This window comes from Rattus norvegicus, chromosome 2, assembly GCF_036323735.1.
Source record: "Rattus norvegicus strain BN/NHsdMcwi chromosome 2, GRCr8, whole genome shotgun sequence".
Classification (NCBI taxonomy): Eukaryota; Metazoa; Chordata; class Mammalia; order Rodentia; family Muridae; genus Rattus; species Rattus norvegicus.
Genome location: NC_086020.1, coordinates 173,171,330 through 173,198,394, shown reverse-complemented (window position 1 = coordinate 173,198,394; position 27,065 = coordinate 173,171,330). Strand labels below are relative to the sequence as shown.

The 27,065-nt window shown below is 43.2% G+C and overlaps 1 long non-coding RNA gene across 1 annotated transcript; it reads left to right on the top strand.

Annotated features, from left to right (window-relative positions):
• The first annotated feature begins 160 nt into the window (after positions 1 to 160).
• On the top strand, positions 161 to 26,300 carry LOC108350049 (uncharacterized). The gene is made up of 3 exons (XR_001836790.3): positions 161 to 367; positions 24,695 to 24,813; positions 25,409 to 26,300. It is a non-coding gene; the product is annotated as an uncharacterized LOC108350049 (long non-coding RNA).
• Positions 26,301 to 27,065: the final 765 nt, after the last annotated feature.

The window sequence follows — 27,065 nt, the reverse complement described above, 5'->3', positions numbered from 1 at the left end:
CCTGGAGTCCTGGCAACTGAGATTTAAGATTATTAATGTGTGAATGCAACAGGAGCCAAGGAGAAAGAATTACCGATCGGAGGGATCCGGAGACTAATGGGTGGGTAGATATTCAGAAGCATTGGCTTGCTCCTCCTCCTTTCATTTACTGGTTCAAGAAACACTGATTGTATTCCAATTGAGTTGGGTGGGCTGGATGTGTAACTGGTGGGCTGTGGGGATGCCTCAAATATCTGTAGAATGAGTAAAAAGTTATTTGTGAAATAAGCTTATTATTAATTGCTTTGACTGATGTGTTATCTCTTATTCTTTGCAGGTCGCTCTGAGGTGACAGTGATCATCAGGACTCCTGTTCTTGTCTCACCAGGTAACCTGTTCCTCCAGGCTATATACTGGAATGACATCATCTCTGTCTCATCCCTGCGTCCAATACTAGATTACCCTGTGGCTTTTCAGTCACAATACTCAAAAGTACAATCACTTCACAGTTCTCTACTTCCTAGGAAATATTGGGGTTCACTTCAAGGTCATTTCTAGGTGATTTATACTCTACTTTTATACTTCTGTCTTACTTTTCTGTTCATGTTTCTATTGCTCTTGCTTACTTTGTATTCTTTCTCCATTTTCTCTAGCTATTCTCTTTAGGATTAAGAATGAGACCTAGCAAACAACATACTCTTCCTTTTAGAAAATAACTTACAGAAGAAATAGTATAATACATACATACATACAAACATACATACAGACATATGTGAGTATATATATATATACACATATATATGACACTCTGTGTATGTGTGTAGTGTATACATGATTGCACATGCGTGTGTGTGTGTGTGTGTGTGTGTGTGTGTACATGTTTATGCTCAGAGTTCAGAGGTCAGCAATAGTGTCTTTCTCTACCCTTCTGCTCCTTATGTTTTGAAGCAGGGTCTCTCACAGATCCAGAGTTCACCTATTGTCTAGGCTGATTGGCTAGTGAGTCTTAGTGACTCACTTTTGCTCCCCCCTGGACTTAAAGATGTGAACTGCAGTACCCAGATTTATGAAGGAGATGGGGATCAATATTTAGGTCCTCATGCTTGGCTGGCAGGCTCTTCACCTTTGATGCCAACTCCCCTTTCAATTAATTATGAGATGTGTGACTTTCATGAGCTGATAAAAGGAAACCACTAAAGGAACTCTGCTGCTTTTAGGGCATGGCTTAGCCCTGTGTCCCCAGCCTTAACCATGGAACAGTAAACACTGAATAAATGTTAACTTTAATAACTAGAAAAGAAGCAAGGGGTCTTAAAAACCCAAGAAAACTAGGGCAGGTAAGAGTGTTTGCCAAGCATGTGCAAAGCCTAGGTTCAACCCCAGAATGAAGAAAAGAAAAAGAGAGAGAGAGAGAGAGAGAGAGAGAGAGAGAGAGAGAGAGAGAGAGAGAAAGAGAGAGAAGAAAGAAAAAGAAAACAAAAGAAATAGTTGAAACGGAAATTAAGTTTTAGGGTCTCTGTGGGATGTTTCTCATTTCTACCTTTTTTTTCCAACAGCACTGGCAATTGTAAATTGACTGCATTCAATTTTAAATTTACTAATTAACAGGCAATTTATTTTTCATAAAAAAATCATTGTTTGACTAGTTATCAAATTTATTTCTTCAATTAATTTAAAACTTTTGACTTATTTTTATCTTATAAGCTTGGTCTAGACGTCAAAATTATTCAAATAAATTACCCATATAAAACTACTGAAAAGTTAAATAGCAAAGCTTAATCAAACAACAGCAGCAGTAAAGTCTGAATGTGGGAATTCTTTTCTAGAGAAGGGGGCTTTCTGAAATCACAGTGATGTCCTGTTGTGTTGTCCCAGTCAGGGTTACTGTTGATTTGGCTTATACTTCCCAGCACAAGCCATTGTTAGAGGTGGTCAGGACAGGAACTCAAACAGGCAGGAACAGGAAGGCAGGAGCTGATAGAAAGCCATGGAGGGGTGCTGCCTACTAGTTTGATTCCCCTGACTTGCTCAGTCTGCTTTTCTATAGAACCAAGGACCACCAGCCTGGGAATGCACTACCCATAATGGGTGGAGCCCTCCACCATCAATCACTAATTAAGAAAATGCCCAACAGTCCTGCCTACAGCCTGACCTTATGGAAGCATTTTCTTAATTGGGGTTCCCTCCTCTCGGATGAGTTGACATGGAATCAGTTGTCCTGGCTAGTTTTTATCTGAACTGTACATACAAACACACCATTTTTCAAGTAGAACCTTTCCTTTCTCATTTATGCCCAAGACAACATCACAATATAAAACATAAATAATGTTAAAAGTCTCACAGTCTTTACAAATGAAGACACATTAAAAGGTCTCTTTAAAAATTCAAAATCTCTTTAAAAATTTCAAAGACTCTCAATTGTAAGCTACTGTAAAATCAGAATTAAATTAAATACTTTTTTATTTAGGGAAGAAGGAGGACACAATCAGAACAAAGCAAAACCAAACTCCTACAATGTAAATAATTCAATGTCCAATATCTGGAATCCACTCACAATCTTCTGGGCTCTTTCAGGGCCCTGGGTCACTTCTCTGGCTCTGCACTCAGGAGCGCACACGGTTTGTCTTCTAAGATCAGGCTGGCTCCACTCCATCACTGATGGTTGTTTTGGTGGTCATCCCATAGTACTGGCATTTCCACAATTGTGGGGTCTTCTACTAGAGCTGGGCTGCACTTTCACCACTGGCCTCTCCTGGGCTCTATTCATGATGCAAAGCCTCAAATTTCTCCATGACCTCTTTATTCCTGTGACTTAGCTGCCTTGTCACCAGTGGCCCCTCCTGACCTCTTCTGGCCTCTCCCAGTGCCAAGTCTCAGTGGCTATCATGACTTCAAAACCAGTACCACCCACTCTTATACCACCATGCTTGGCAACCAGTGCAAGGTACAGCCTTGGCCATCTAGAAAACGACTTGCAAATGCTGACTCTAAGGAAACACTTCCCAGAAGATATTACCTCAGTGATGCCAGTCTCTTTTTAATAGCTGCTGGCTCCAGCTAACCAGCATCAATTGTCTCAGTAAAGCAAAAGTTTCACTTCTGTGGTTATGGCATTTTGTTAATTTTAGCCGATTCTTCAGTCTTAGCTAACTTGAACCAAAGACTCTTAACTCACAATAGCAAATGGCCCTGATAGAGTCATGAAGGGACCCTCAACTTCCCTCTGAAGCTTCCCAGGTCAGGCCTCCATCATCTGCATTAGTCTCAACATTCTTACCTTCCAAGCTCCCACAGAATAGCTTACAAATAACACTCACCCAAAATTCCAAAGTCCTTCCATAGCCCTCCCATAAACCAGCATGGTCAGGTCTGTCTCAGAAATACCTCACTCTTGATACCAATTTCTGTCTTAGATAGGTTTACTATTGTTAGGATGAAGCACCATGCCCAAAGCAACTTGGGGAGAAAAAGGTTTATTGGGCTTACACTCTCACAGCACAGTTCACCATTGAAGGAGGTCAGGAGAGGAACTGAAGCAGGGTGGGAACACGAAGGTAGGAGCTGAGGCAGAGGCCATGGAGAAATGGTATTTACTGTCTTGCTTCCATGACTTGGTCAACCTACTTTCTTTCAGAACCTAGGAATCAGCCCAGGAGTAGCACCACCCACAGTGGGCTGGGTCCTCCCATACGAATCGCTAATTAAGGCAATACGAAACATGCTTACCTATGGTCTGATCTTCTGGAGACATTTTCTTTATTGAAGTTCCCTCCTCTCAGATGACTTTAGCTTGTCTTAAGTTGACACAAACTAGCCAACACATCCGTATGTAATTTAACCTCTCTTTCTACTCAAGATGTGATGAGTTATCTTCTGTGAGTTGTCCTTTAAAGGCTAATGACCATGTTCTTAGCTATGGTTTCTGTTCCCCACACTTGTCCATGGTTTTCTCACTCTTCTACCAAGAGAAGGGTGTTAGCCACTGGAGATGTCCTGCCCTGTCTTTGTTTCCCCAACCACCCTGTCCTTTCTCACATCTAAGAACTGCCTGGGTTTCTATTTGATGAGAAGTCTGTCTTTTAGGTTTTTCTTTCTTTCCTTCCTAGGTATTTGTTGATGTATTTGTTGGTCAAAATTTATTACCCAGTGAAAATGTCAGCACCTGCAGGCTTCTTGGCAGCCGTTGCCACACTTCCTGAGAACAGGTGGCTGATTTCCACGCTTATAATGTCAGTTTCGGTGGAAGAGCCCTGACCTTCACCTGTCCCGAGAAAATGAAATCCTATTTCATAGTCTCTGTTTTCTGCTGGCTTTTGGATCCAGAATGTACATATTAGAAAGCTATGTTTTCCAGTTTTTTTCTTTCCTGATTCACATTGATAATTTCTTTTACATATAGACCACAATTTTTAGCACCAAAGTGTAATCAGTTAGCTTAGAGATGCTAAGTTATGGATTTTCAATCATATAAGTAACAAGCTGCATACAGATTCCATGCCCTAATGTGGTAAGTTGACTCTTAACTGTTCAAGGTCTGGTATGGGGGGTGGAGGTTGTTTGTAAAGGATTCAGGGGAGGGGAGGGGGCCGGTCAGGTGTAGGGGTAGGAGAAGCTCAGAGGCTGGCAGTTGCCTTTACATGAGAGCTATGATGTCTTACAATGCACGTGGTCTCTTCTGAAAGCCAACTGAGCCTCGGGTAAGCCAGATTTCTCTGGTTTGAGTGTTGCTCTCCTCTTCCCTTCTACAACTCAGAGAAGAACCGAATGCATTCTTGATAATTTACTGAGGCAGAAGCCACCACGTCTCTACTCGCCTGCCTCAAAATGTTTGAAGCAAGCTACATTTGAAAATGGGTATCTGTGTTGACTGTGAAAACCAGAAAATAAGTAAGGATCCATCTGTCACGGAGAACATTGGCCTCGGGCACCTTCATCCACCATGGCAGCCCCTGGCTAGTCCTGTCTACTCCGCTGCCCATGTGGAATGTTGGCCATGGGCTCTAACTGGCCTGATTTACTGCAGAGTGACACAGAGTTAAGAGACAGCAATGGCACTCCACACTAAGCTCTTGTTCCAGAAGTGACATTTCCTTCAAGGAGGTCAGATCCTTCTTCCTCCAACCACTGCAGTTTCCTGGCAGTTCTCGAGAGGAGTTCATAATTAAAAGACAAAGTCACACTGGTGACCACCAAACACTAGGGTTGGCCTGTCAGCCAGGTCTAGATCCCAAGGGGTGACTTCTGAACACTTGTTTTTAAACTAACCAGTGACTCTCCTTACCTCCCTCAGTGCCTCAAGTTCAGTGCATTTTCAACACCCAGGCAAAGCCTAGTGTGTCCAAACAAAGATAGACCAATGTGTTTATCTGAAAACTGTCTTTTCTGTGAGGGCCAATGATCGATCAAATTCAGGGTCTCGCACACACTAGTCAAATGTTTTACTGATGAGCCTCACTCCTACTCCAGAAACTTGCCTTTTCATAGGTAGTAGTCCCTTTATGTTATGTTACAAGGAACACCAATTGCAGAAACTAGAATCAGCCTCAGGGGAGAAGGGACGATCAATAGGACAGTTGAGCAGGGTGGGGTCCTGCACTCCAGGCTTCACCTGGGGTTTGAGAAGCCTTGAAGTTGGGCAAATAATGATCCAGAACCTTCTGGACTCACAGTCGGAGAGCTTGCACATTCTCTAAGATTCTGCACTTGTGACAGTGCCGCTTTATGGGGAGAGCCATTTCACAGAGTTCCTTTTAATGAACTTTCTGCAGTGATTTATGATAATTCAGAGACTCTCATCTAGAACGGCATTCTTTGCCGAGGAAAGATGGTGGCGAAAAGTAGTGTGTCCACATCTGTTGACAATTAAAGGTTGCCGGAAAAGGCTTGTCATAAATTATTAATGAGGAATTCACAAAACTGTGCTTCCAAACTCCCTCATGCCCCCTCCTGCTTCCCCCCACTTCAGGACTGGAACAATATGGCTGTGGAGGGAGCTGTGTGCAGAGAGCACTGCTGTGCATGCTTGAGGCCCTGGGTCCAAACCCCAGCAAAGCAACAACAAACCCAAACCAAGCATACCTGTGCATAGACAGAAGAGGAGGAGAAGCCCTCTAAGACTCCCAGTGCTAACCTAAATTCGGGAGTTCCTCGTGCCTTGCAGAAACATGCACTCAGAGTTTTTAACAGAGGGCACAAGATAGAATTATGAAAAATTAAACATTCAGACTTGCCTTTTAACACTGCATCTGGTTTTGAGGTCATCAAGCAAAACAAGATAAAACCTTGCCAGAAACCCAGGAAATTAAATGGAAAGCGGAAGCCTGGATCAGGTGGGGGTCTCCAGCAGGCCAGCATTTCCAAGTACCCCAGAGCAAAGAATGGCCATGACAGCTAGCCGTGGCGCTCAGATAACAAACCAGAGACAGAGAGAGAGAGAGAGAGAGAGAGAGAGAGAGAGAGAGAGAGAGGCTTTTATTTGAATTGTCAGTCTTAGCCTTGAGATACAGTGCAAATGGTTTTAACAGCCAAATCACATCTTTGTGAACAATGTCACAGAGATAGAAAAGGAGCACTATTTTTTTTTTATCTCACAGATGTCCTGAATAAAGTACACTTGGTTCCAATTTCATCTTGATAGCATATCGCGGATCGGGGTGACAGCCTTCCCAGCACAATCCCTGATCCAGGGATAAGCTTAGTTTTTTTCCTCTCTGAGCAGAGAAGCTCTGAGTGTTTTCACTAGCACACACCCAGTGCTGACCCATTACGGGTTTCACCATTCTAAGTCTTTGATTTGTTGGATTTCTCGGGTATCAGAATGTCCTGGCCTCTAGAGAATGCAGTTGGGTCTTCAAGATCCCACCTAACCTAACACACCGTGATAGCACCTACCATCTGCCACAGCATATGCTTAGAAGACACAATTTACAAACCGAGTACACACCAAAACTCAGGTTTCCTGGTACATGTGTTCTCCAGTGTAAAAAATCTCCCTGCATTCCCAAAGGTACCAGGAAGCACAACAGTCATGACTTTGTATGGATTTCTGGTATGGGGAGGACTTTGGACACTGAAAACTCTGTTTAGCTATAACCCTGCATCTCAGATAAAGACCTGTATAAGCTTGGGTTCTTCCTGTTTGGCTCGAGGCTTTACCTTACTTAAAGCCGATAGGAAAATAGAAGAAAGTCAGAAGTTAGGACCAATGTCCACAAACAGACATCAGTCACCAGACAAGCACAGGACAAAACCTTAAATTCAAACATAGTCTCCGTGGAGTGACTATTCTTGGGAGTGTGAGTCAGCAGCCTGTGGACCCGCAGGAGACCAAGCATAGTCAGAGGAGGGGAGGAAGGGGAAAGGGGAAGTGGGAGGGGAAGGGGGAAGGGGAAAGGGGAGGAGGTACAGTTAGGAGACAGGAGAGGGTAGCTTTATATGCTTCCCCAAGCAATCCAGAACTGTTAAGCTCAGAAACAGTATTCTGCGTTTCTGTTGCTTAGTATTCCCAGAATGGCAATGGGTCATGAACAATTCTAACCAGAGGAGGGACAGGCAAAAACCCTCCCCTAGCACAGACTAGTAGACACGTTGCACTGTCCACTGACCTTGGGAACTTTTAGCTCTGTCATGGCTTCCTGGTCTTTCCACATTTCTGAACTATCCTTCAAGATTCTCAGTGATGCCTGTGAGGGGTTATGGTGGGCGAGTGGCATAAAGTCACACTGGCCTGGCCCTACCTGGGAGAGGATCACAAGTAACTAAAGCAGGCATCTGATTCCCTCCAAGTGTCCCACTCCTGATGCTCTTATCCTACTTTATTTCTCTTAATTGTGTCCATAACCCATCTATATAATAACAGCCAAATGGCTGATTCTCAAATGAATGGTGGACATTTTCCTCTAACAACAATGCCTTCCAAATGATCTCCCTGCCCTTATTATTGTAGTTACCCCTGGTTATCACCCTGTAGACATTCTTTTTTATTGGTTATTTTATTTATTTACATTTCAAATGCTGTCCCCCTTCACAGTTTCCCCTCCACAAACCCCTTAGCCTGTAGTACCCCTCCACCCTGTTTCAATGGGGATGCTTCCCCACCCAGCAACCACTCCTGACTCAATGCCCTAGCATTCCCCTATGCCAGGCATTAAACATTCACAGGACCAAGGGCCTCCCCTTCTTTAGATGCCAGATAAGGCCATCCTCTGCTAAATATGGAGCCATGGGTCCCTCCATGTGTACTCCTTGGTTGGTGGTTTGGTCCCTGGGAGCTCTGGGGGGGGGTCTGGTTGGTTGATATTGCTGTTCTTCCTATGGGGTTGCAAACTCCTTCAGCTTCAGTCCTTCCCCTAACTCTTCCATTGGGGTCCCTGTGCTCAGTTTGATATTTGGCTGCAAGCATCTACATCTGTATTGGTCAGGCTCTGGTAGAGCCTCTCAGGGGACAGCTATACCAGGCTCCTGTCAGCACAGACTTCTTGGCATCTGCAATAATGTCTGGGTTTGGTGTCTGCAGATGGGATGGATCCCTAGGTGGGGCAGTCTCTAGATGGCCTTTCCTTCAGTCATTGCTCCACTCTTTGTCCCTTTAGACAGGAGCAATTCTGGGTTAATATTTTGAGATGGGTGGGTGGCCCCATCTGTCAACTGGGGACTGTGCCTATCCATTGGATTTGGTTCTCTACAGGCTCTATCTCCCCTCTGTTGGGTATTTTGGCTAATGTCCTCCTTGTTGGGTGCTGGGAACTTCTTGTTTCCCTGACATCTGGGACTTTCTAATGGTTACCCCCAGTTCCCCTTCACTCACTGCTACACACCTCAATTCAATTTCCTGACTCTCTGTACTTCTCCCCCACCCCTGTCTCCTCCCACACCTGATCCTGCTTCCCCTTTTCCCTCCCCCTCCTCTCTCTCTCCCATGATTATTTTGTTCCCCCTTCTAAGTAGGACTAAAACATCTTTGGTCTTCCTTCTTTTGAGCTTCATAAGGTCTGTGAGTTGTAGCATGGATATTCCAAGCTCTTTGCCTAATATCTACTTATCAATGAGTGCATACCATGTTTGTTCTTTTGTGACCGGGTTACCTCACTAAGGATGATATTTTCTAGTTCTATCCATTTGCATGAAGTCATTGTTTTTAATAGATGAATAGTACTCCATTGTGTAGATGTACCACATTTTCTGTATCCATTCCTCTGTTAAAGGACATCTGGGTTCTTTCCAGCTTCTGGCTATTATAAATAAGGCTGCTATGGACGTAGTGGAGCATGTGTCTTTGTTGTATGTCAGAGCATCCTTTGGGTATATGCCCAAGAGAGGTATGGCTGGGTCCTCAGGTAGTACTATATCCAATTTTCTGAGGAACCTCCAGACTGATTTCCAGAGTGGTTGTACCAGCTTGCAATCCCAACATCAATGGAGGAGTGTTCCTCTTTCTCCACATCCTGGCCAGCATCTGCTGTCACCTGAGTTTTTGATCTTAGCCATTCTGACTGGTGTGAGGTGGAATCTCAGGTTTGTTTTGATTTGCATTCCCTTATGACTAAAGATGTTGAACATCTTTTAGGTGCTTCTTGGCCATTCGAGATTCCTCAGCTGAGGATTCTTTGTTTTGATGGTGCTTTGGAAACATTTCATTTCCTGTCACCACTCTGTCCCATGATTCTCCACAGGACAAGACAGTCACTACAGGACATAGTTCCTACCCCTGGGCACTACAGCCTGTCTTCACCCACTGCTCTCTTCCTGCTTGCTTTGGGTTCCATCACCCCGGGATCTTTGTGCTTAGAGTTTTTATCCTCAGAACGTTATTCTAGGTATCGGCCCCCATCAAGCGCCTGCAGGAGTCTCTTTTCCACTGAGAGCTGGCCTAATTCTCTCTAAAATTGCACTCTCATCCCATCACCCTTGACCCTTTCCTCCTTGATATATCTTTACTGCACATAGCAGTTATTATCTAAAGAATGCATAATGAGGATATATAATGCCTTCTGGGGGTTATTGTCCATTCCCCTGTACATACACAGGATAGAAGCTTCATGGAACAATGATGTTTAGTCTATTTTGTTTACAAAATGCAATTATGCCTTAGAGAATAATGCCTCACATAATAGAATGTGCTAAAAAACTACTTGTGAGTTGAATTGCTAAATTTTATAGCCGTCTTGTAGACAGTTTTCTTATATACAATATTATATATTTGAAAGGTCTTGTCTGATTGGAACAAGAAAAACCTCTATAAAATTGTATACACATCCCCTGGAGGCTATAAGGCAGCCTACGCACGGGGTAGACTGTAAGTGGCAGCCGAGTGGCCTATGGATAGACAGCCACAGGGAAAGACTCTTTGACAGACTCAGTGTTTCCTCTCAACTGAAGCTGAGGAAAGTTATGTCTCTTTCTGGGTGAGGAAATATATATGGCCTATTATCTAGGGTATGCCAGGACAAGGATAAGGGTCATTTCCCCATCAACATTTCCAACAGATCATTTGTGAATACTCCTTTTTTTTTTTAATTCAGGTTTTGGAGATGGGGGGACTTCAGTATGTTGCTTAGGCTGGACTTGAACCCCTGGACTATGGTGGCTTGGATGAGAATAGCCCTCATATACTTTTATACTCATGGACATGTATACTCATACACATATATACTCATAGACTCATATACTTCAATGCTTGGACACTAGGGAGTGGCAATACTTAGAAGGTTTAGAAAGATTAGGAGATGTGGCCTTGTTGGAGTAGATGTGACCTTATTGGAGGAAGTGTGACACTGAGGGTGGACTTTGAAGTTCCAAAAGTCAATGCCAGGCCCTGTCTCCGCTCTCAGCTACTGCTCCAGCACATGCATGCTGCCATGCTTCCAGCCATGCTGATAGTGGAGAACCTCTGAAACTGTGAGCAAATCCCCAGGTAAATGATCTCTTTCATAAGAGTTGCCTTGGTCATCATATCTTGTCACAGAAGTATGACAGCGACTAACTGGGCTCAAATGGTTCCTGTATCGGTGTCCCCAAGTAGCCGGGACTGTGCATGTGTGGCAGTGTATTCAACCCCATTTTATTGTTTTACTTCATGTACTGTAGTGTGCGTGCGTGTGTGTGTGTGTGTGTGTGTGTGTGTGTGTGTGTGTGTGTGTACATGTATATGGGTGCATGTTTATAAGCTGTTTTTTTTTTTAATTAACTTGAGTATTTCTTATATACATTTCAAGTGTTATTCCCTTTCCCGGTTTCCGGGCAAACATCCCCCTCCCCCCTCCCTTTCCTTATGGGTGTTCCCCTCCCAACCCTCCCCCCATTGCCGCCCTCCCCCCATAGTCTAGTTCACTGGGGGTTCAGTCTTAGCAGGACCCAGGGCTTCCCCTTCCACTGGTGCTCTTACTAGGATATTCATTGCTACCTATGGGGTCAGAGTCCAGGGTCAGTCCATGTATAGTCTTTAGGTAGTGGCTTAGTCCCTGGAAGCTCTGGTTGCTTGACATTGTTGTACTTTTGGGGTCTCGAGCCCCTTCAAGCTCTTCCAGTTCTTTCTCTGATTCCTTCAACGGGGGCCTATTCTCAGTTCAGTGGTTTGCTGCTGGCATTCGCCTCTGTATTTGCTGTATTCTGGCTGTGTCTCTCAGGAGCGATCTACATCCGGTTCCTGTAGGCCTGCACTTCTTTGCTTCGTCCATCTTCTCTAATTGGGTGGCTGTATATGTATGGGTCATATGTGGGGCAGGCTCTGAATGGGTCTCTTCAGTCTCTGTTTTAATCTTTGCCTCTCCCTTCCCTGCCAAGGGTATTCTTTTTCCTCATTTAAAGAAGGAGTGAAGCATTCACATTTTGATCATCCGTCTTGAGTTTCGTTTGTTCTAGGGATCTAGGGTAATTCAAGCATTTGGGCTAATTGCCACTTATCAATGAGTGCATACCATGTATGTCTTTCTGTGAATGGGTTAGCTCACTCAGGATGATATTTTCCAGTTCCAACCATTTGCCTACGAATTTCATAAACTCGTTGTTTTTGATAGCTGAGTAATATTCCATTGTGTAGATGTACCACATTTTCTGAATCCATTCCTCTGTTGAAGGGCATCTGGGTTCTTTCCAGTTTCTGGCTATTATAAATAAGGCTGCGATGAACATAGTGGAGCACGTGTCTCTTTTGTATGTTGAGGAATCTTTTGAGTATATGCCCAAGAGAGGTATAGCTGGATCCTCAGGCAGCTCAATGTCCAATTTTCTGAGGAACCTCCAGACTGATTTCCAGAATGGTTGTACCAGTCTGCAATCCCACCAACATTGGAGGAGTGTTCCTCTTTCTCCACATCCTCGCCAGCATCTGCTGTCACCTGAGTTTTTGACCTTAGCCATTCTCACTGGTGTGAGGTGAAATCTCAGGGTTGTTTTGATTTGCATTTCCCTTATGACTAAAGATGTTGAACATTTCTTTAGGTGTTTCTCAGCCATTCGGCATTCCTCAGCTGTGAATTCTTTGTTTAGCTCTGAACCCCATTTTTTAATAGGGTTATTTGTCTCCCTGCGGTCTAACTTCTTGAGTTCTTTGTATATTTTGGATATAAGGCCTCTATCTGTTGTAGGATTGGTAAAGATCTTTTCCCAATCTGTTGGTTGCCGTTTTGTCCTAACCACAGTGTCCTTTGCCTTACAGAAGCTTTGCAGTTTTATGAGATCCCATTTGTCGATTCTTGATCTTAGAGCGTAAGCCATTGGTGTTTTGTTCAGGAAATTTTTTCCAGTGCCCATGTGTTCCAGATGCTTCCCTAGTTTTTCTTCTATTAGTTTGAGTGTGTCTGGTTTGATGTGGAGGTCCTTGATCCACTTGGACTTAAGCTTTGTACAGGGTGATAAGGATGGATCGATCTGCATTCTTCTACATGTTGACCTCCAGTTGAACCAGCACCATTTGCTGAAAATGCTATCTTTTTTCCATTGGATGGTTTTGGCTCCTTTGTCAAAAATCAAGTGACCATAGGTGTGTGGGTTCATTTCTGGGTCTTCAATTCTATTCCATTGGTCTATCTGTCTGTCTCTGTACCAATACCATGCAGTTTTTATCACTATTGCTCTGTAATACTGCTTGAGTTCAGGGATAGTGATTCCCCCTGACGTCCTTTTATTGTTGAGGATAGCTTTAGCTATCCTGGGTTTTTTGTTATTCCAGATGAATTTGCAAATTGTTCTGTCTAACTCTTTGAAGAATTGGATTGGTATTTTGATGGGGATTGCATTGAATCTGTAGATTGCTTTTGGTAAAATGGCCATTTTTACTATATTAATCCTGCCAATCCATGAGCATGGGAGATCTTTCCATCTTCTGAGGTCTTCTTCAATTTCTTTCCTCAGTTTCTTGAAGTTCTTATTGTACAGATCTTTTACTTGCTTGGTTAAAGTCAGACCGAGGTACTTTATATTATTTGGGTCTATTATGAAGGGTGTCGTTTCCCTAATTTCTTTCTCGGCTTGTTTCTCTTTTGTATAGAGGAAGGCAACTGATTTATTTGAGTTAATTTTATACCCAGCCACTTTGCTGAAGTTGTTTATCAGCTTTAGTAGTTCTCTGGTGGAACTTTTGGGATCACTTAAATATACTATCATGTCATCTGCAAATAGTGATATTTTGACCTCTTCTTTTCCGATCTGTATCCCCTTGATCTCCTTTTGTTGTCTGATTGCTCTGGCTAGAACTTCAAGAACTATATTGAATAAGTAGGGAGAGAGTGGGCAGCCTTGTCTAGTCCCGGATTTTAGTGGGATTGCTTCAAGTTTCTCTCCATTTAGTTTAATGTTAGCAACTGGTTTGCTGTATATGGCTTTTACTATGTTTAGGTATGGGCCTTGAATTCCTATTCTTTCCAGGACTTTTAGGGGTGTTGAATTTTGTGAAATGCTTTCTCAGCATCTAATGAAATGATCATGTGGTTCTGTTCTTTCAGTTTGTTTATATAATGGATCACGTTGATGGTTTTCTGTATATTAAACCATCCCTGCATGCCTGGGATGAAGCCTACTTGATCATGGTGGATGATTGTTTTGATGTGCTCTTGAATTCGGTTTGCCAGAATTTTATTGAGTATTTTTGCGTCGATATTCATAAGGGAAATTGGTCTGAAGTTCTCTTTCTTTGTTGTGTCTTTGTGTGGTTTAGGTATAAGAGTAATTGTGGCTTCGTAGAAGGAATTCGGTAGTGCTCCATCTGTTTCAATTTTGTGGAATAGTTTGGATAATATTGGTATGAGGTCTTCTATGAAGGTTTGATAGAATTCTGCACTAAACCCGTCTGGACCTGGGCTCTTTTTGGTTGGGAGACCTTTAATGACTGCTTCTATTTCCTTAGGAGTTATGGGGTTGTTTAACTGGTTTATCTGTTCCTGATTTAACTTCGATACCTGGTATCTGTCTAGGAAATTGTCCATTTCCTGAAGATTTTCAAGTTTTGTTGAATATAGGTTTTTATAGTAAGATCTGATGATTTTTTGAATTTCCTCTGAATCTGTAGTTATGTCTCCCTTTTCATTCTGATTTTGTTAATTTGGATGCACTCTCTGTGTCCTCTCGTTAGTCTGGCTAAGGGTTTATCTATCTTGTTGATTTTCTCAAAGAACCAGCTTTTGGTTCTGTTGATTCTTTCTATGGTCCTTTTTGTTTCTACTTGGTTGATTTCAGCTCTGAGTTTGATTATTTCCTGCCTTCTACTCCTCCTGGGTGTATTTGCTTCTTTTTGTTCTAGAGCTTTTAGGTGTGCTGTCAAGCTGCTGACATATGCTCTTTCCTGTTTCTTTCTGCAGGCACTCAGCGTTATGAGTTTTCCTCTTAGCACAGCTTTCATTGTGTCCCATAAGTTTGGGTATGTTGTACCTTCATTTTCATTAAATTCTAAAAAGTTTTTAATTTCTTTCTTTATTTCTTCCTTGACCAGGTTATCATTGAGTAGAGCATTGTTTAATTTCCACGTATATGTGGGCATTCTTCCCTTATTGTTATTGAAGACCAGTTTTAGGCCGTGGTGGTCCGATAGCACGTATGGGATTATTTCTATCTTTCTGTACCTGTTGAGGCCCGTTTTTTGACCAATTTTATGGTCAATTTTGGAGAAAGTGCCATGAGGAGCTGAGAAGAAGGTATATCCTTTTGCTTTAGGATAGAATGTTCTATAAATATCCGTTAAGTCCATTTGGCTCATGACTTCTCTTAGTCTGTCGACATCACTGTTTAATTTCTGTTTTCATGATCTGTCCATTGATGAGAGTGGGGTGTTGAAATCTCCCACTATTATTGTGTGAGGTGCAATGTGTGTTTTGAGCTTTAGTAAGGTTTCTTTTACGTATGTAGGTGCCCTTGTATTTGGGGCATAGATATTTAGGATTGAGAGTTCATCTTGGTGGATTTTTCCTTTGATGAATATGAAGTGTCCTTCCTTATCTTTTTTGATGACTTTTAGTTGGAAATTGATTTTATTTGATATTAGAATGGCTACTCCAGCTTGCTTCTTCTGACCATTTGCTTGGAAAGTTGTTTTCCAGCCTTTCACTCTGAGGTAGTGTCTGTCTTTGTCTCTGAGGTGTGTTTCCTGTAGGCAGCAGAATGCAGGGTCCTCGTTGCGTATCCAGTTTGTTAATCTATGTCTTTTTATTGGGGAGTTGAGGCCATTGATATTGAGAGATATTAAGGAATAGTGATTATTGCTTCCCGTTATATTCATATTTGGATGTAAGGTTATGTTTGTGTGCTTTCATTCTCTTTGTTTTGTTGCCAAGACGATTAGTTTCTTGCTTCTTCTAGGGTATAGCTTGCCTCTTATGTTGGGCTTTACCATTTATTATCCTTTGTAGTGCTGGATTTGTAGAAAGATATTGTGTAAATTTGGTTTTGTCATGGAATATCTTGGTTTCTCCATCTATGTTAATTGAGAGTTTTGCTGGATACAGTAACCTGGGCTGGCATTTGTGTTCTCTTAGGGTCTGTATGACATCAGTCCAGGATCTTCTGGCCTTCATAGTTTCTGGCGAGAAGTCTGGTGTGATTCTGATAGGTCTGCCTTTATATGTTACTTGACCTTTTTCCCTTACTGCTTTTAATATTCTTTCTTTATTTTGTGCGTTTGGTGTTTTGACAATTATGTGACGGGAGGTGTTTCTTTTCTGGTCCAATCTATTTGGAGTTCTGTAGGCTTCTTGTATGTCTATGGGTATCTCTTTTTTTAGGTTAGGGAAGTTTTCTTCTATGATTTTGTTGAAGATATTTACTGGTCCTTTGAGCTGGGAGTCTTCACTCTCTTCTATACCTATTATCCTTAGGTTTGATCTTCTCATTGAGTCCTGGATTTCCTGTATGTTTTGGACCAGTAGCTTTTTCCGCTTTACATTATCTTTGACAGTTGAGTCAATGATTTCTATGGAATCTTCTGCTCCTGAGATTCTCTCTTCCATCTCTTGTATTCTGTTGGTGAAGCTTGTATCTACAGCTCCTTGTCTCTTCTTTTGGTTTTCTATATCCAGGGCTGTTTCCCTGTGTTCTTTCTTGATTGCTTCTATTTCCAACCTCAATTCCTTCAACTGTTTGATTGTGTTTTCCTGGAATTCTTTCAGGGATTTTTGTGTCTCCTCTCTATGGGCTTCTGCTTGTTTATTTATGTTTTCCTGGAATTCTTTCAGACATTTTTGCGATTCCTCTCTGTAGGCTTCTACTTGTTCTCTAAGGGAGTTCTTCATGTCTTTCTTGAAGTCCTCCAGCATCATGATCAAAAATGATTTTGAAACTAGATCTTGCTTTTCTGGTGTGTTTGGATATTCCATGTTTGTTTTGATGGGAGAATTGGGCTCCGATGGTGCCATGTAGTCTTGGTTTCTGTTGCTTGGGTTCCTGCGCTTGCCTCTCGCCATCAGATTATCTCTAGTGTTACTTTGTTCTGCTATTTCTGACAGTGGCTAGACTGTCCTATAAGCCTGTGTGTCAGGAGTGCTGTAGACCTGTTTTCCTCTCTTTCAGTCAGTTATGGGGACAGAGTGTTCTGCTTTCGGGCGTGTAGTTTTTCCTCTCTACAGGTCTTCAGCTGTTCCTGTGGGCCTGTGTCTTGAGTTCACCAGGCAGCTTTCTTGCAGCAGAAAATTTGGTCTTACCTGTGGTCCTGAGGCTCAAGTTCGCTCGTGGGGTGCTGCCCACGGGCTCTCTGCAGCGGCAGCAACCAGGAAGATCTGTGCCGCCCCTTCCGGGAGCTTCAGTGCACCAGGGTTCCAGATGGTCTTTGGCTTTTTCCTCTGGCGTCCGAGATGTGTGTGCAGGGAGCAGTCTCTTCTGGTTTCCCAGGCTTGTCTGCCTCTCTGAAGGTTTAGCTCTCCCTCCCACGGGATTTGGGTGCAGAGAACTGTTTATCCGGTCTGTTTCTTTCAGGTTCCGGCGGTGTCTCAGCCACAGGGGTCCTGCCGCTCCTGGGCCCTCCCCCACGGGAGCCCAGAGGCCTTATACAGTTTCCTCTTGGGCCAGGGATGTGGGCAGGGGTGAGCAGTGTTGGTGGTCTCTTCCGCTCTGCAGCCTCAGGAGTGCCCACCTGACCAGGCGGTTGGGTCTCTCTCTCACCCTATAAGCTGTTTTTGTTGGTTGTTCCCCACTGTAGTCACCAAGGCAGACTCACTCACTTGAATCAAGAACTGACCAATGTGGGCTAGCTGAGCTAGCCAGCTTGTTGTGGGAATCCTCGTCTCTTCTTCACTGGAATTACATTTGGGCGGCCACACCCACCCAGCATTTAAACGGCTTCCTGGGCTCCAAACTCCAGTCCTTACATTTGCACAGTAAGCCTTGGTAAGGACTGAGCCACCTCCCAGCCCGTCTGGGGAGTAAATACACTAGCGTATTCAAGGCAGGTACAGTTCGGTGTGCGCTGGCCCAAGTTACTCAGGAGACTAAAGTGGGAAGATTACTTAAGTTCAGACTTCCAGGACCGACCTGGGGAAACATAATGAGATCCCATCTTTCAAAATAGGTCTGGCTGATTGTCGTTGCCCTACATCTAACTGCGTGACTTCCTTGTTTTCTCTGGTGTTTGGTGTCTTTAGAGACATGGGCATATGTAACGGAAGCTCATGCATGGCTATTGGCTGTGTAGCTGCAGGAGGGCAGTTCAGAGGCCTTTCGAATGCTCTCCAGGGCTTTCTCTGACTGTATTTCCTAGACCCGTCCCATTGGCTGAAAATCCATTAGTCTCTTGACTTTCCACACGCGTGGAAATTGCTATGTTCCAAAGATGAAGGGAAGCAAGGCTCTCTTTTCTCAAAGCCGTCTTATTGTGTTTACCTTGATGTTAGCACTGCTTTCTCATTTATCTGATGTGTATTACTCTCTGGCAGGGTAGCGTGCCGTATGTAATGATTATAATTTAGAAATGAAAACCACTAGTTGTCTCCCCCCCCCCCTTTGGTTGTTGCTGGCTTTGGGGGTTTTCTTTCTCTTTCTCTGCCTGTAAACATATATAAAATGAGTAAGAGTAAGTGAATTACACGGGTGTAATCCCATTGAAGGTTCTGGAAACAGCTTTTAGCTTCCAGATCCAAGCTCTTACGGTCTGTATCAGATCAGAGGTGCGGGATAGAATCACAGCTCTGTTATTCAAGGTTTGCTTGTTGCTAATTTTATGGGGAACATAAAAGCTAATGTAAAGCATCTGTCACATCCTTGACCCCCTGTATCCATGGCAGCCAGAAGCAGGGAGGAGGAAGGGACCCCCAGGTCTACACACAGCATCTCAGCAAAAAAGAAGTGCTTATCTCTTGAGTGTCCTCCCCTGCTGTGTCGATGTACTGATAAGGTTAGGCTTTCATTCTATCAAATCAGTGCTCATTAACCGGGCTCCTCTCCTCTTCCCGGTGCTAGAATTACAGTGGTGAACAAATCACACAAGAATCCTCCTTCTCCATCACTGGGAGCCCACTCCCGTTATGACTAAACAAGTTGGGGGGAAACCACTGCATATTAACAACCTACTTCACACACAACTGGTTAAGGTAAGAGTTAGGAGCCTAATCTTTCAAGGCTGGAGCTGGGCTGGGTGCCAAAGACCTCACTGATAAAATGATACTTGAGCAGAGATCAGAAGGAGGGATAGCCCCAGTGCAGAATTCTACATAGAGACTCCCAAGCCTGGAGGAGTGACCTGTGCAAAGACACCGAGACCGAGGCTTGGCAGAAGGCGTAGCAATACTCATTTTCCCAAAGTCTAGTGAGTAAAAGGAAGCGATGCAGACCAAGATGCACTAGAAGTCCGTGTATGATAGGGCTTTCTAAGTCCAAGGCAGGCCCTCAGATTCCCCAGCAGGAATGGGAAATCTGGTCCATTTCACACATAATACATAACACAGCTTCACAAGAATCAGGCGTTTGGGCTTTCAACAGGAGACAGGCTGCTGCCGTAAAACCTGACAAGAGGTCATGGTGGCTTGGAGGAAGGTGGCAGGTGGCGCTGAGATGGAGTCTACTTAGGTTGTAGGTTGAGGGCAGAGCCAATGGGATTTGCTGACAGATTGAATGTGGGATCCCTTCACTGTCCTATTCTCTGAAATTGTTACTTAAGGTGCACAAGGAGCTTGGAGACGCCTCTTCCTAATGATAAACACTCAGCCTTATATCACTGGCCACCTTTGGGATTGGTTTCTTGTTTTGCTGCATTTTGTACTGAACACATCTATAGCATTTGCAAGGACTGAGGAATATCGTTTCTGTGCCTCTCTGTTTTTTGGACTGCAAATTCTTGCTGCCACTGTGAAGCATCTCTCCAGAAGGTGCTGCAATCCTCTCGGGTCCAAGAACCACACACACATCCATCCTTCCTCACACCACTGCCTCCGTGCATCAATTATGCCTCCACCATAGTCTCCAATGTCTCTTTCCTCCAGACTCCGCTCCAAGCTGTAGCTGATTCATGTGCAGCCGGATGCAATAATCTTTACACTGACTCTTCTGTCTCCATGTTTCCAGAGAACTAGCAGCTTGCAGCCCAAATTACCCTTGTCCAGTTTCATTTCCATCCCCTTGCTGTCCCTCTGAGAGTGCTGTCTCTGCTTCCTTTGGCCTCTCTCTCTCTCTCTCTCTCCTCTCCTCTCCTCTCCTCTCCTCTCCTCTCCTCTCCTCTCCTCTTCCTCCCACCCTCCCTCTCCCACTAAATATAAATAGTTTAGCATACTCTTTGTACACTCTTTTCTCACTGCCCTTTTCATCTGTAATTTTGGATTCTCTCCGGCAAGCCAAGTAGAAAACCGAGCACACCAGGTAAACACCACTGCCCTATGTTCTGGTTATGGATGCCTAGAACATGAGCCTGGAACACACATAGTAAGTAGGATGGCAAGGGGTAATTCTTGACTCTGCAAACCTTCATGTTCCTTCTGAGTGTAACAAGCAGCTGGCCTGATGGCGCATTGTCATTTCTGCAGCTTGGTCAATGCTTCTGGCCCCGTGACTTCAGATACACAGAGAGAATTGTATCTTCTAGCCCTTTTCTGGGTAGATGAAGCCATGTGGCTAATAACTCTGGCTAATAACTTGAGATGACTACCTATCATGTCTATCATGATGACTCCCCTCATCCCTTGGTCACTGGTAGTGTTCTGAGTTACCGAATGACTCTGACATATAGCCCTTTTGGCAACCTGTGTGTGGATAATAAACTCCTTATGACTACTGAGATTTTAGGATTATTACTACAGTATGATCTCTTCTGTCTTTTTTTTTTCATGGTGCTGAGAATCAAATGCAGAGACACATATATATGCTGCTAGGTATGTACTTTGCCATTGAGCTAAGCCCTGTCCCACCTAGCCCATGCTAGCTTGATTTATTCAGGTCACTTGTTTCTGTGATAGGTACTTAAGAAGACACCTTAAAGCAGATGAGATCTTGAATGGATAATAAGACCTAGTCTAATTTAGGTATCAGACCAACCTGTTCTAGCCCTGGGGTCCGTAAGAGCTATGGTAGTAAAAGGAGGATCAGCATTAACTTTAGACACAGGGAGATAACCCTGATGGCAAACTCATATAAGACACCTGTAAGGCCTTTCTAGGGTTGGAACTGTGCTGCTTTCTTTGTTGTGTCAGAAAAGAGCTTTGCCTCAACCAAGCAGCCACACAGCTGGGGGTCCTATCTGTTCAGGAAGGAATTTCCATCGCACATGATGGCAAGAAGTGAAGGCAGGAAGGACCACTTGCTTCTGCTTCATGACTTCCAGAGAGGCAAGTGCATATGACACATGACCTATTTGTCCAAGCCTGTGGTGGTGACACAAACACGTGGCTGTGAACGATGCCTATGTACAGCTCAAACAAGGTCAGGAGAAGCAAACATTCTTGATGCTGTCTAAGTACCAGAGAGTGGCAAAGGAGTGATTTCTGCTTCCTGTAGAGACCATTCGCTAAATTGCAATATCTCATTCTTGGACTGCCTTCGCCAGGGTTGTTGTTTCTTGCGTTGAACTTGGGAAAGGCCAGGGAGAAGTAGGCGCCTGCTACCTCCCTCTCCTTTTCTATGAAACCCGCTGTTTAGAAGGATGCTTTGTTTTTAATTGGCAGGGAGGCTAGTGAGAGCCGCTAGCTCTCTGCTTGTGTTATGATTTTGTGACAGTGTGAAGTCAATCTTTGAGCAGTTACAGCTCTCCAGAGCTGTCAGTAACTCAGAGACTTCAACCCTGATTAAAACTCATGACTAGAAAAAATTACCATAATTCAGTGACAGCGCGGAGAGAAAGGCACAATGATACTGATAACAGTGTGCAGTGAAGAGGGCACCACGGTGAGGCTTTACTTCAACACCTAGGACTTTCCTCAGGGTCACCATTGAGAACCATCATCTTACCAGTGAACGTGAGTGCCTGCCTCAGATACTCACCTTGGGGAGGAAAGGGGTCAGGCATATCCACCTGCAGTGATTTTTCTATTGGAAGTCATGTTGTTAAAACAGAAGCGATCTGACCTGTGTGGTTAAGGGACCAGCAGAGAAAGAAATTCAAAGTTTCAGTCCAATAAGCCAATTAATTGTCTGGACCCCTCGGACCACTTCTATTAAAGCCTCTCACCTCAGGGTTCTCAGAAACACACTATGCTGTTCCTTCTGTCACCAAGCTGTCCTTCTGTCTCCAGGTCACAATAGGCTGCTTCCTGTTACTCTACCTTGGTAGGTTCTTTGAGGTCAGGTTTTAACTCTGTTAATGGCTTAAGGCCTGGGCTCTTCTAGCTGCATCCTAGCCATAAACCTTTCAGCTTGAAGCCCAACATATTAGAGGACACGAGGATAGGCTGATGTTGGGGAGGTGAGTCTGTATGTGGGATTCTAATTACACCAGGTAAGTGTTGGATTCCTCTGCCAAAATGGTGCCAGGGAATGGTGCAGTCTCTGGGTGGTGTTTGTGTGGCTATGGATCTCTCTACTTCTTTTCAGTCAGATAGAATGTCATTCATACTGTCTGATGGCATCCTCTCTGAAGTGTGTGTGTGTGTGTGTGTGTGTGTGTGTGTGTGTGTGTGTGTGAGAGAGAGAGAGAGAGAGAGAGAGAGAGAGAGGATAGTCAGCTGTCAATTGTTCTGAATGTCTGAAAAAGCAATGGTCATTCCACTACTAGATGAGCAAACTCTATGGCAAGCAGACTTTCTCTGTTGAAATAATTATTTCAGTCTAAAGTCTCCATTAATCAGCATTCATATGTGGACTAAAGTCTACACTCTGCTTATATTTTAGCATGGGAAGGACTCTGTTTTAATCACATATGCACATAAATACTTCACAGGCAATCATACAGAATGTTCTGTGGTGGTGATATTTTATATCAAACCCAAAAGATTCTAGGATAAATGGAAATAAGTATTTTGATGGAAATTTAACAAGTATAAAATATTAAATATGTGAACACTTTTGACTTAGCAATTCTTAGTCAAATCTAGGAATTTATCTTAGAGATAATCAGAGATGTTCAAGAAGAATTAAGTGAGGACAGATGAGGAAATTCATTAGAGTACATTTAATAACAAAATATTAAAAATAATTCACACTTAATAACTGAGGGGTGATAAGAGGTACATTCATATAACATTGTTGAGTTAGACACATAATACTTTTACATTTCTTTATCTTATGTGTATGAGTGGTTTTGTCTGTACGAATATTTGTATGTGCACCGTGAGTATGCAGTTTCTGCAGAGGTTAGGAAAGGACATCAGATCTCCTGGGATTGGAGTTGTAAGGTTCTGAGCCATCATGTGTGCACTGGGAACTGAACCCAGGTCCTCAGTAGGATCAACAAGAGCTCATAATCACCAAGCCACTTCTAGAACTCCAACATATATATTAATTTAAATGATTAAGAGAATGTACACCAGGATCTCAACCAGTTACATTTTAATATTAATGAGTGATTTCTAAAATTATTATTTGTATTTTAAAGTGTTAAGGTGAATGACTACTTTTATACTAGAAATAAAAAGGTGACTGAAAACACATGAAATCTGGTTTATTGAAAAGACTTAGGGATAAGGACACTTGCCAACCAAGCCTGACAACCTGGACTCAGTGCCTGGGGTCCACATGAGGAAGGGGAGAACAGACTCCCTGAACTTTCCCTCTGACCTTCCCATGTATTCTGTGGTACATATGTTTTCAACACACACACATAGAGACAAATAAATGTAGTTAAAAACATTTTTAGTACATAAATCTCATTTGTTCAAATTTTAACTCAGGAAACATACTGAGGTCTTACACAATGCATACACAAATAGGAAAGATTGGCAAACAACGGAACTTCCAAAAATTGTTGGGACCATTTAGGAAAAACATCCTATTTGGAGAATTAGAGAAAAAAAGTTGGAATCTCCCCTTCCTTACAGCACATTATTTATTCTAACCTTTGATTTTTACATCTGTATGAAGGAGACAACACATTATTTCCTAGAGCTATCGTGAAAATTGTTGGGGGAACAATCAAAAACATTACCAGCAGAACAATGTAGAACTACTTAGAATTTAAGGCACACAAGGAAAGGCTGATGTTGGAGAGGTGGGTCTGTCTGGGGGATACATATGACAGTGTGTACTTCTCAGCCATTCCTACCTTGTCTGTCTTAGTCCCTTGCTAGAGTGACACTGACTATGGGATTCATACCAACCAGTTGCTGTTTTAAAATGTGCTGTAACTATTATTTGGTTATCGCACACCATTGTAAAAGGTTGGTTATACTTCCAGATTCTACAGAAAGGGGCAGGCTACCTGGGGAAAAGACTATAGAAGGAAGGACAAGCTGGTTGTGACACAGAGGAAGCAGGTACAAACATGAGTGACATCTTCTTTTGTCCCACTGGTTTGAATGGCTGCAGCAGTCTTCAAGGCATAGCATGGCCCTTAGTGTTGGTGTTTGGCCCTGGAGCAAGTAACATACAGCAGACAGTTAGGGCACAGAGTGTGGGGTGCCACAAGGAAGGTGGTTGGAGATATCCCTTGTGAATCGGTGCAATTTACTAATGAAAGACACACTGCAGCCTGGAAGGGGCTCACAGTGCCTCCATGTGCCTGCTCATCAAAACTACATAAGCAGATTCATGCAGAATCAGGTTGGGTCAAATCATCCCTGCAATATTCCATCACATCTCTATGGGAAAGGGTCAGGATAGCAGTTGGGAACCTTTGCCAACTTCTGTTTTCAAGGATCATAATTATGTTTTTCCATCTTTCTAGTCGAGTGTGCGAGCCATCCTAAAACTCAGTGGCTGAAGATGAGAGCTGTCCCATTTGCTCACGACTCTGCAGTTAGAGCTGAATCCAACTGCGTGGCTCTTTTGCCAGCCTTACCAACGGTATCTCAAAAAAGTTCATTGAGCTCACTCTGTAGGCTGATGTCATTATGCAAGTAGGCAGGTACAGGATAGAACGAGGCCTGTCATTGGACGAGAAGGAAGGATGGGTGGGAGAAAAGTTTTAGAAAGGAGAGGAGGAGTCAGAGGAGGAGAGGAGCTGGGACAACATGGCAACAGATGTTAACATTCTTCTCTGCACATAGATACAGGCTGTTATGACTAATTTTAAGGGATGGGTGTGTACACGATTTTGTGCTGTCTAGATGGGTAAATTTTATCTTATCAATTGGATCAGAGGTTATTGTGAGGCTTAATTGTGTTCAAGAAAGTATATGGTGGTAGGATGTACCGGGCCTACCACGGAATTGGGATGTGTATGTCTGTCGTGGTGGCAACCTGCCTCGGGAACTAGATGGGTGGAGAAATTGCTGCTGGGCTCAGAGAGTGGCCATCGGCAGTGTGAGGTGGAATGGAGCTTAGTGGGTGAGACACTTTGTTGACTGAGATAAAAATAGCCTGCAGATGTCATGTGGCCCTGCAGTGGAGGCTAGCATGGGATAAAAGAAACTTTTTTTTTTATTATTATTTACTGCAGCATCACTCGACAGCTATGGGTCAAGCTCAGCTGAAGGTTGGCCTGACTGGGCCTCTTCCCACCCGTCTCTGATGATAGCTTCATGCTTGACTCCTCCAAACAATCTTCACATAGAAAGCAGACATCTTCCGTACCTCCCCAGGACTGTCAAAAACGCAGAAGCTGTCCACCCATCACATTCACAGTTCGAGACCAGAAAGGGACATGTGAGGTATGTTCCAGGAAGGGGTGTGCTTAGGGGTCATCAGTGCGATGAGCCACCTGTCATAGGAGGTGAGGCACAGCAGCCATTTAGACCTTCAGAGACAGCGAGAACCTTAGAGATCATCTGGTCTAACACAGTTGGGAAACCAACCAGAAGGTTCCCATCTAGTGGGCTGTGTGCATGCTGCAGACTCTCTTAAAGCAATGCTTTATCAAGAGCCATAGTTATTATGATTTTGAAATGTTAGGGGCCTACTTCCAATCACCATGTCTCAGGAATTGGGCTATTGCTATATTTTAGACAAAGTGTGCTAGTTTGCCTCTGACCAAGGAGTCACTGAGTTGGGCTGATAGAGAACAAGAGGACCACTCATTTGAGTCCTCATAAAGTCAAAGGAAAGATGTTTCTATTGCCTCATAGTCTGGTAGGACAAAAGGTGCTTTATGATGTAACTGAATATTCTGTTTCCATCAAAAGATATAGATACCAGATTTTAAAGAGGTTTACTAAATCCTGGCAAATGACAAATTTTCTCTTAATATTTACTTTTTCATACACACACACACACACACACACACACACACACACACTGGATTACTTTGGTCATGGTGTTATATGTTCCTAGGCTAGAGTGTACATTAACAGGCTAGTTTGCTCATGGATTTACCTTATTAGGAGTGTACAGTTCTCCAGCTACTGTCTGTCCCAACACAGTGCCTCTAGTGCTAGGTCCCTGTGTACCTGAAACTGCTTCTATCTTGAATTCTTTTAGTCTTTACATTTTATGGTAACATCTTTCTGTTCCACAATATATTCGTTATTGTTTAAAAGCCAACACTATATATATATATATGTATATATATATATAAAATCATGATTTATAAAATATAAATATGAAATAATTATTTATTCTGGGGATACCTGAGGCTATTGTCTACTCCACCTTTCCTGGGGGCATCTTTGAAACATTCAATAGCCATCATGCCTATATTTTAAGTATATTTATTATTTGGAAAAATGGAAGTCCTTCCCCTTTGACCATAATTAGAAGGGCATGGTTTCCTACTTACCCATTTTGCAATGAGTTCTGAATTTCAAGTCTGTCACTCCTGGCCCATTCTCCCTCAGTTGTGGGATATAGGTACACTCTTGTCATTGCTTAGTAATTCATGTTAAATCCCTCCTACTGTAAATGTGTGAAGATGTCCCCCAGTCATTGTCACATGCTTTTCTTCTGTCTGTTCTTCGTAGACTCTCAGATAACTTCCCCCCTGCCTCAGGCCCTTTAACCAGTTGCATATCCCAAGTTCCTGCTTTCAGTCCCTTCATATTCTTCCTAGATCGTTCTAACCATGAGTGATGTCACCATCTACATTCTATTATTCCTGAACCTTCTTCTATAAAGAGCATCACCACTTTCTTGAAGGCCAGAAACCTATTTTTATCAGCTCT